Consider the following 9,366-nt stretch of genomic DNA (forward strand, 5'->3'; position numbering starts at 1 on the left):
TGATGATATGAGAGGATTCAACAGAATCGGGATTGGATCAGGTGGATCTACTGAAATACAGTGCTAGGGGGAGCAGCAAGCGAGATAGAAGGGGTTTGCTACACCATATGTGGATCAGCTCCCTAGCCAGGGATCAAATACATGCTGCGGTGGCTGTGGATAGCTTCACAGTGCTGATACTTAACCCCTTGCACCACCCGGGAGGCCCACCAGGTGATATATTAAACCTACAGTATACTGACAACAAATACCTCTACACATCCTTCGATGAAATGGGAATGGATCCTTATCCATTCATTAACTCACCTGAAATGAAGTAAAGACTGTTTTTGACACAGCCAGGTGTCCAGCCCAATGATGGATTCATTGGTCATTTTTCTTCTGGTATCACAGGGATACTGAGGCCTATGCCATTGCCCTCTGTGTTTGTAAAAAGAGAGAACAATGTGCAGGAGATAAGAGGAAACGCTTTATATTCAGTCATACTTGGTTTTTTAATCCTTAGTTGAGTTTAAATTTTGTCTATACTGTTCACAGGCTGTGTGAACTTTGCAAAACAATTTAATTTTTCTGTGCCTCATTTTCCTTGTCTTTAGAATGAGAACAATCACATAATTAATTAAAACCGGACAAAAATTTACATACAGTATAGTATCATCCTTCAGCATGCATTTATTGAATGCTATATAGCAAAATCCATGCGAGATAGCGGGAACTGTGATAATAAAATAGATATGCTTTCAACCTTTATGAAGATAATAGTATAGCACTATGTGGGGAATTAAACATATTAAGCAGGTAATCAAACAGCTATGAAGTAGCAAATGAGAGTGATATAAAGGTAATTAATTTAGTACTCTGGTAGAGAAGGATGTGTTTATGTGTGTTTGCATGTATGTGTGTACATGCATAGGGGATGATGGTTGGACCTACTAAGTATGGTTGAAAAGGAAAAACTCTCTGAGGAGTAGTATTTAATCAGGCTTGGATATCTTGGCTGCTGGGTGGGATGAAAAGAAGTCAGGTAGCTGGACTGTTGTGCCTATATACCTAAATGTTAGGTTGGTAGAGATGCACAGACCACACTTTCAAATGAAGGGAAATTATTTTTCTATAACTAATGCTAATTGTTTCTTTTACTATTTTGTCTGATAGTAGAAAAACAATCTTGTAACTTCTAGGTAAACTCCATCAAAATGACTGTTTACTTAGTCATTCTAAGTAAAATTCAGGTTTTTAATTAACTAATATAGTATTTCCATTTGTAATTCTCCCATGAGGCTGTGTCAAAACTGAAAGGACTGTGGTTTCTGACCTTCTCTTTTCTCTGCTTGTGAGCGTGATCCCTGATTCATCATAGTAGATGCCCCCTGGACATTTCTTAGAATATTCTAAGACCCCTTTTTGCCCACATGTCCTGGTCCTCCTATGTGAAGGGTAGACCTCCCCAAGATGTCCAGATTAGACCTTCCTAGACTTCCTAAAACATGTCACTTTTGGCACATGAGTTATTTCTAGCTAAGGTCAATATAGGTTTTGTAGGCTCATGAGAAATTTTACTATCCCTTAGCAACCTAGAATAATTAAAACTGGGGTATTGCCTAGATTATCTTCAGAAATAAACTTTCATCACACAAAAATATACAGTAGCTGAAACATGTAATTACAGAGTATCTAGCCCTCCCTGTATGGGTTACCTCCTCATCATGTGAGTCCCCCTTTTCTCTCCTTGAAACCCCAGCCCCATCTCATTCCTTAGCTTAGAACGTATAACCAATCATTGTCTCACCATTGAAATTGGAATCCTTATTCTCTATGAAGGCAATTTAAATTGATCTTTTTTTTTCTCCTGCCAAACAGCCTGAGAAGAATGGGGGGGAAGGGAAATTTTCCCTCTACTCCTACAAGACTTAATTTATTTCACTTCGCCACTTTGATCTCATTGGTTCAGTGGCAATCACCACTTTCAGCTGATTTCATGTGAACATATCACCTGACACGATAGATAATATTTGCAAGCCTCAGTTAGGTCTCTCATTATTCTTCTCTCCCTCTTTATATCTTTCTATCTTTTCCCTATCTCTTTTTCTCACTTTAAGCTACTGGAGAGCATGCCTCTCTCTTATGTCTTAAAACCTTTAGTATCTAACCCTGTTTTCAGTACAAAATAAGATGTTGAATGATATGCCACTGTGCAAAGTGTCATTTGACAAGTGGATTATTTTAAGGTTCCTCGGATTCATGAGAAAGCTTTTCACTCCCATAACCACCTGAAAGAAGGAAAATGGGGGGTCTTACCCAGAATTAGGATTTTTACCAGAAATAACCTCTCCATTAGGCAAACATAACTGTCCAGCAGGAAAACATGTAATTACAGAGCATCTGGTCATCATGAGTCACTCTGTCTTCCTCATGTGAATCCTTCTTCTGTCTCCTTGAAGTTCCAGACCCCTAACTCCCATTTCTTAGTCCCAAATGGTATATATTTTGTCTGAATGTCTTTAGACTTTTATGTTATAGTGGGATTCTATACATAGGCATTTAAATTTGTTTTTCTTCTTTTAATATGATTGAGGTTAATTTATTATTTTACTAACCAAAAGAATCACTAAAGGTGAAAGGAAATGTTTGTCTTCCCTTATACCCCTTTTCAGTCAAGCCCAATCCACTTTTCCACATCTCTGAGCTCTGGCAACTATTAATCTGCTTTCTGTTACTACAACTCCTTTAGACTTTTCTAGAATTTTATATAAATAGAATAAAATACATTATGCACTCTGTTGTGTCTAACTTCTGTTGTTCAGTATGTTTTTGAGATTTAGCCAAATTGTTGCCTCTTTATGTTACAGTTTATATAGTCATATAATGTTAAGGGGTTGAGGTGCTTTTCACTTTCTGGCTATGATAAGTAAAGCTACTATTGATAACATGTACAAGTATTTGTGTGGACACATTTTTCACTTCTCTTGGGTAACCACCTATTAATGGAATGCATAGGTTGTAGGGTACATGTATGTTGAATATTTTAACAATTAAATTGTTTTCAAAGTGGTTGTAACATTTTATATTCCTATGAGTAATGTATGAGAGCTCTAATTTCTTCATGTCTATTAACACTTTATATTGTCAGTTCTCTTAACTTTCCCCATTTTACCGCGTATCCAGTGGTTTTTTTCACACTGGTTTTAATTTATATTTCTCTGATGGCCAATAATGCTAAGTCATCATTGCTTATAAAATTATGGTAATATTGGCCCTCCCTGGTGGCGCAGCGGGTTAAAGCACAACACTGAGAATCTGAGGCCACTTCCGCATGAGTTCGATTCCCGCCTGCCGCCTACCCCGGAGGAGACCACATGGCGAGCCAGACCTCTCCTGACCCGCCCGCTGCTCCCCTCAGCAGTGTACCTCGTCGATCTGCCTGTTCTTCTCCCCACTCTGTCTCTGGTGAAGCCTCTCACCGCCCTTGAGCCTCTGGCCTGTACCCCAGTTCTGTATGAATAAATAAATAAATCTTTTAAAAAAATTATGGTAATATTATAACATACTATAATTCTAATATGTTAATATGTAAATATTTTGTCAAGTCTTAGTTGGGTTGTTTTCTTCTTGAGTTGCAAGAATTATGAATATATGTCAGGTATACATAGTGTGAATATTTTATTCTAGTATAGAATTTGCATTTTTATTTTCTTAACAGTTGTTTTTCAGATAGAAGAAAAATTTAACTTTGATGAATCACAACTTATCAACCATTTTCTTTTATGGTTTGTGTTTTATCTAGGAAACCTTTGTCTACCCTGGGTTGCAAAAAATATCACTTATGTTATAAATGTGATTTTCAAAATAAGTTTAAAAAGTAATCAATAAATGACTATTGCTATATTACATCTACCTTGGTCTAAAAAAATAATATTGCATCACTCCCAATTCTGAACTGAGTCCTTTAAAAGAGATGAGATGCTTTGAACTAGTGTTTAAATTAGTAAGAATCTGGATCCAGAGGTAGTGGGTCGTGAGTAAATTCATTCTTAAACACATAGTCCAGGTCAACAGGATATAAGAGCACTCAGTTCTCAGTGAAGACAGTCATTAAACTTAAGAAAGTTTGTCATTATTTCTTTTTCTTTCTCCTCTTGTTTTTAAAGATCTCTTGCATTTCTTAATCTGACACTTTTTCTTCTTTTTGTGTCTTTCTCCCTTCATTGCTCTTGCAGGTTAGTTCTGTTTACTGTTCCTGCCTCTCCCTCTCTAATGTTCCTCTGCTATTTCTTTTTCTTCTACTTTTATCAGTTCTCTTCCACTCTTTGGTTTTTCTCTTTTGAAGCTGACTTCATGTGACACCTATAAATGGATAGATTGATGCATTCAGAATTTATAAAGTTTCATTTTGTCTATTTACAGATTTGAAGATTAATAGAATGTTAGGTGAATTGAACTCTTTTGCTTCTTATTAAAAACTAGCCAGCTTGGCTTTAATTTGATTATAATTCTCAATACTGATTCTCCCTCTCCTGTCATCAACATTTTTTGGCAATTTGGAGCAACTTTTTGTCTAAAAATGGACAAAAGTTCTTCAAGCAAAATTAGATTTTTTTTAGGGCCCTCCCTGGTGGTGCAAAAGGTTAAAGAGCAGCACTATGAGGCTATCCACAACCACTGCACCACAAGTTTGAATCCTGGCCAGGGAGCTGACCCACATGGCCTGGCAGACCTCTCCTGACCTGCTGGCTGCTCCCCTCAGTAGTGTATTTCAGTAGATTTGCCTGTTCTGCTCCCCACTCTGTCTCTGGTGAATCCTCTTACCTCCCACACTCTGGCCTGTACCCAGTTTTTGCATATATAAATAAATAAATCTTTTTTTAAAATTAGATTTTTTTAAGGAAATAATTATAAAAATTTAATTGTTCTAAATGTGCTTTTTCTAGTAAAGAAGTTGTGTTGATGTTCCCTTTGAAAAGCCATGGCTGTTATAGAATCCCTTTGAAGCCTCTTAAAGGATTCATAAACAGTTTCATAAAATGCAAACCTGTACTTTTTAAACCTGCAAAAATACTTTAATATTTCCTGTTTATTTTCCTAATGTGGAAGTCATTATTTTTATTCTTCCTTCCCCTTTATCTTCTATCTTCATTTCTTTTCAATTCATGCTATTTCCCCTCTCTGTTTTTTTTTTTTTTTAATCTCTCTCAAAATCTTTAAAGCCTGGAGAGTGCAATATTAGATGTTCAATGTCTTCTTCCTCATTCAGCACTTCCATTTTCATGTTTCTTTATATCATATTTCATATTTCTTATCTTACTTCAACTTCACTTCACTTATACACCCCTTCTTAGGCACAATTCAGTGACTTCAAGCAGGTGGTAGGAGAAGAGAAGAGTTCTAGAATTTTATTTTTATAATCACTTGAAACCTACAAATCTAGGTATTTGGAAACAATTATGGTTTAATGTTTCATAATGAAAATAAACTATGAATGGACTGGAAAGAGTCAGGGTGTGACTGGAGCCAATCTGAGTTGCAAATAATGGAAGCAGAGGGAATAGTCTAGAATGGGTTTTAAAGCTTATTTAGTTATTTAAATTTCTAGAGACAGAATAAAGTTAATGAATATTAGGAGGAATGGATGGGGACTTGATAAAGTCTTAGGGTTATAACCCTAATCTGCCTTTGGTATCTTTGGAGGCGCCAGTGAAAATAATCATTTCATAGTGTATCATGTTCTTTTTTTTTTGTATGAAAAATTATCCCAAGTCTCCAAGTAAAATAATACACACCTATTAGGGTGTGTGTGTCTCTGTGTGTGTGGTGTGTATGTATGTATGTGTGTGTATATGTGTGTGTGCATGCTTGGGCCTTCCAGTCATCTAATACCTTGTCAACTATCTCTAGTGTAGGAGTGCACAGCTTGTTAATTCAGCACCAGAGCAAGAAAGTCAGGGCATCACTTGGTTACCATCTCCTCCTATCACTATTCCTGTCATGGACTGGAAATAAAGGTGACAGAATGAGGTAGGTAGTAGTAAATGACTATCTCAAAATGGAATGCATTATTTGAGCCAACCTGAGTAAAGGTATTTAAAAAGAGAAAGAATCAATTACATCAAGATGGAAGTTTTAGTAATAGGGATCTGTTAAAAGAAATCTGGCTCATACAGTAGAATAAAAGGGAATTTTCATTTTTCTATCAGGTATTATTTTTTTAATTGATTGTTTATACTAAGAAATAAAACTTTAGGTCCTCCCTAGTGGTACAAGCAGTTAAGTCTCAGCACTGTCAAGCTGTTACCAACTACTGCAGCATGAGTTTGATCCCTGGCCAGGGAGCTGACCCACATGGTAAAGTGGACCTCTTCTGTCTCATCCGCTGCCCCGGTTAGCAGTGTATTTCAGTAAATTTGTCTGTTCTCCTCTCCATTCTGTCTCTGGTGAATCCTTTCACCCCCTGCGCCCCACCTCTGACCTACACCCCAGTTCTTGTATGCATAAATAATTTTGTTATCTTAAAAAAGATCAAAATCTAGTGACATTATTAGGTATTTAAATTAAGTGAACAGAAATAATAACTCCAATGGTAGTAAAAATTAGAGGTAAATTGTTAAATATAGAATTTATAGATGAAATAGCATAAAAATTATTAAAATGTTGTCTTTGAACATTGCACTGGTTTTACTGGATTGCATTCTCTTTTATTGTCACAGCAGACTAATCAAAGGAGCTTTGGAATCATTTTCAGACATTCTTTCTATTACCATCTTGGATTCTGGCTACATTGGGAGTCTATGGGACTCCATTAGGTTTCTTCCTTATTTAACATTGTAAAAATTTACTCTGAGTTTGAACATATAATAAATTTCTTTTTGTCTTAAATACTGATACATCTACTACCTTGCTATTCAAGATATAGTCAATCAAATAGCAACTTCTGCAAATCTCAGGCCCCACCCTGGTTCAGTGAATCATGATCTGCATTTTAAAAAAGATCTCCACTGGATTCACATGTACATTAGTAGTTGAGAAGTACTGATCTAACATTATTTCCTTTGTATCACTATAGGATCTCATCTATTTCTAAGTGTCAGTGATTTCCTGGAATAGATATTATTGAGTCTGTGTACTCACTTGTTTAATCCATAAAGCCATTATCACATTTAATCTTTACAACGCATCTTGCAGGTATCTTAATCCTTATATTACAGAACTTAAATAAGTAACTTATTTAAGGTTATATAATTTGTAATTGGTGTGGCTGTTCTAGCTGCCTGACTGATTCCAAATTCTTTTTTATTTCCTATATCTGTATCACAGTGTTTTTTCTTGAACTTAGTCTTGAGTAATTGCTTATGAATTAGGAGAATCAAGTTCATTAAGAAATAAAGTTTGGGCCCTCCCTGGTGGCGCAGCGGGTTAAAGCACAGCACTGAGAATCTGAAGCCACTTCCGCATGAGTTCGATTCCGGCCTGCCGCCTCCCCAGGAGGAGACCACATGGCGAGCCAGACCTCTCCTGACCCGCCCGCTGCTCCCCTCAGCAGTGGACTTCGTCAATCTGCCTGTTCTGCTCCCCACTCTGTCTCTGGTGAAGCCTCTCACCGTCCCTGAGCCTCTGGCCTGTACCCCAGTTCTGTATGAATAAATAAATAAATCTTAAAAAAAAAAAAGAAATAAAGTTTGTAAAAGGGAACCCTTTCTAATATGTTAAAAGAAATGGGTCCTTTAAATGTTATTTAGAATAGTGTTTCACACTTTTGATAAAGCAAAGAAGTCAGAGTGAGGCATCACTGATCCCTAATTTTTGTATAACTGAGGATATTGAGAGGGTTGCGTCCTGCCATGTACACACTTCATTCTGCCCATCAGCTAACTTGCATCTTGTGGCTCTGAAACAGGCCCCATATGTTCCAGCCTCTGTTGAGCCAGGTACTAAGAGCAGTACCGGTTGTGTTATGTTGAGATTGCCCATATGCTTCCATACAAACTGTAATTCAAGAGCTGTAAAAACTACTTGCATTTTCAATTTATCAGATGGCTTTGAACAAAATCTGTGCCAATAGGCTATTCAAATGCTATATATTTGCCAAAGGAGTGTAGAATTATGGCAACAAGCCACATTTTTAAGAAATACTGTATTTTTCAGGATAGCTTTATTTTCCAGGGAGAGCAAGTGCACAAAGCCCATACAAAATTGGAAATGATCCTTATCCTTCTTTGTTCCTGGAAAAAACACTCAGCTGTAAAAACAGAGGATAGAACCCAAAGTGACTGATATCTCTTTTTATATTGAGGGTCCTATAACACTTTAGCTCTGGGCTGTAACACAGATTGGCCTGTTTGAAGTTGGATAACATCCTAGTGTGAGCTGTCCACACTGCACAAGCATTACTTGGGGAACTAGATAGTATCTTAAAATGAGCAATAGACTAGAATCATGAAATGACTGTGTAGCCTGACACAGTATTTTTGTAGTAGAACTGGATGTGTATGGATTGGGGCTTAGTTTTCAGTTGGTAGGGGAAGCAGTAAGTTTTCTTGATTGGTCTCCAGGCTTTTCACACACTGTTGACTCATCCTTTTCTTGGATGTTTTTTGTGGGTAAAGACCTGCACCAAGGAAGTCTGCTTTTCTCTGCGCTGACCAGCCCTCCTTTCTCGAAGGTGATGACCTTGAAGGCTTTTGCATTTATGACTTTTCAGAGACCAGTGGTCACCTGGGAGGTGGCCTACTAGTAATGCCTTCCGTGTAAGCTTCATAATCATACAGTTCTGCCCTCCTGCTTGTGTTGACAGAATACTGAAAGTCCGGGGAAAGGAGAGGGCTATACTCCAACCGATTAACTAGGAGATTCCACCTTTCTGTTTAGAGCTCACCCAACTTGAGTATAAGTCTGCCTGGAGTGTAACGCTCTTTGAGTTAGAGAGAGAGAGAGAGAGAGAGAGAGAGAGAGAGAGAGAGAGAGAGAGAGAGAGAAGAGAAAAGACAAACCCATGCTAAATGTCAGTTCAATATTCACCGGGCGAGCAACAGCAGGTAATTAGAAGCAATTAGCTGTCCCCTGCCGGGAAACTGGGCAATTACCTTTTTCTCTCTTCCTCTTCCGTTTTTCCTCCTCCCGTGGAAGCGGTGAAAGTGTTTTGCTCCCTAAGCAGCAATGTACGCTGCGCTGGCACAGGAATGAGGGATGAACTGAACAGGCATTTGGTCTCCTCCTCCTGCCGCCGCGGTGGCCGCCGGCGGAGCAGTGCATTGTGGAGGCTGAGCGCGCCGCAGCGGCTGAAGCTGTGGCCCCAGGAAGACGCTGCAAGGAGCTGTCCGAGGTCCTGACCGGTGACCGGCTGGAGCCCTGCACCGAAGCCCTTCAAGTCCTCGT

The 9,366-nt window shown here is 38.1% G+C and overlaps 1 protein-coding gene across 1 annotated transcript in view; it reads left to right on the top strand.

Annotated features, from left to right (window-relative positions):
* The first annotated feature begins 9,080 nt into the window (after positions 1-9,080).
* The window catches only part of LOC101624643 (chromosome unknown open reading frame, human C18orf42), a 47,655-nt gene continuing 47,369 nt past the window's right edge, over positions 9,081-9,366 (top strand). Inside the window, exon 1 of the mRNA XM_012725757.1 lies at positions 9,081-9,366. The gene's annotated coding sequence lies outside the window, so the exon portion shown is untranslated.

The sequence above is a fragment of the Condylura cristata genome, unplaced genomic scaffold (genome assembly GCF_000260355.1).
Source record: "Condylura cristata isolate star-nosed mole 26May11 unplaced genomic scaffold, ConCri1.0 scaffold00016, whole genome shotgun sequence".
Classification (NCBI taxonomy): domain Eukaryota; kingdom Metazoa; phylum Chordata; class Mammalia; order Eulipotyphla; family Talpidae; genus Condylura; species Condylura cristata.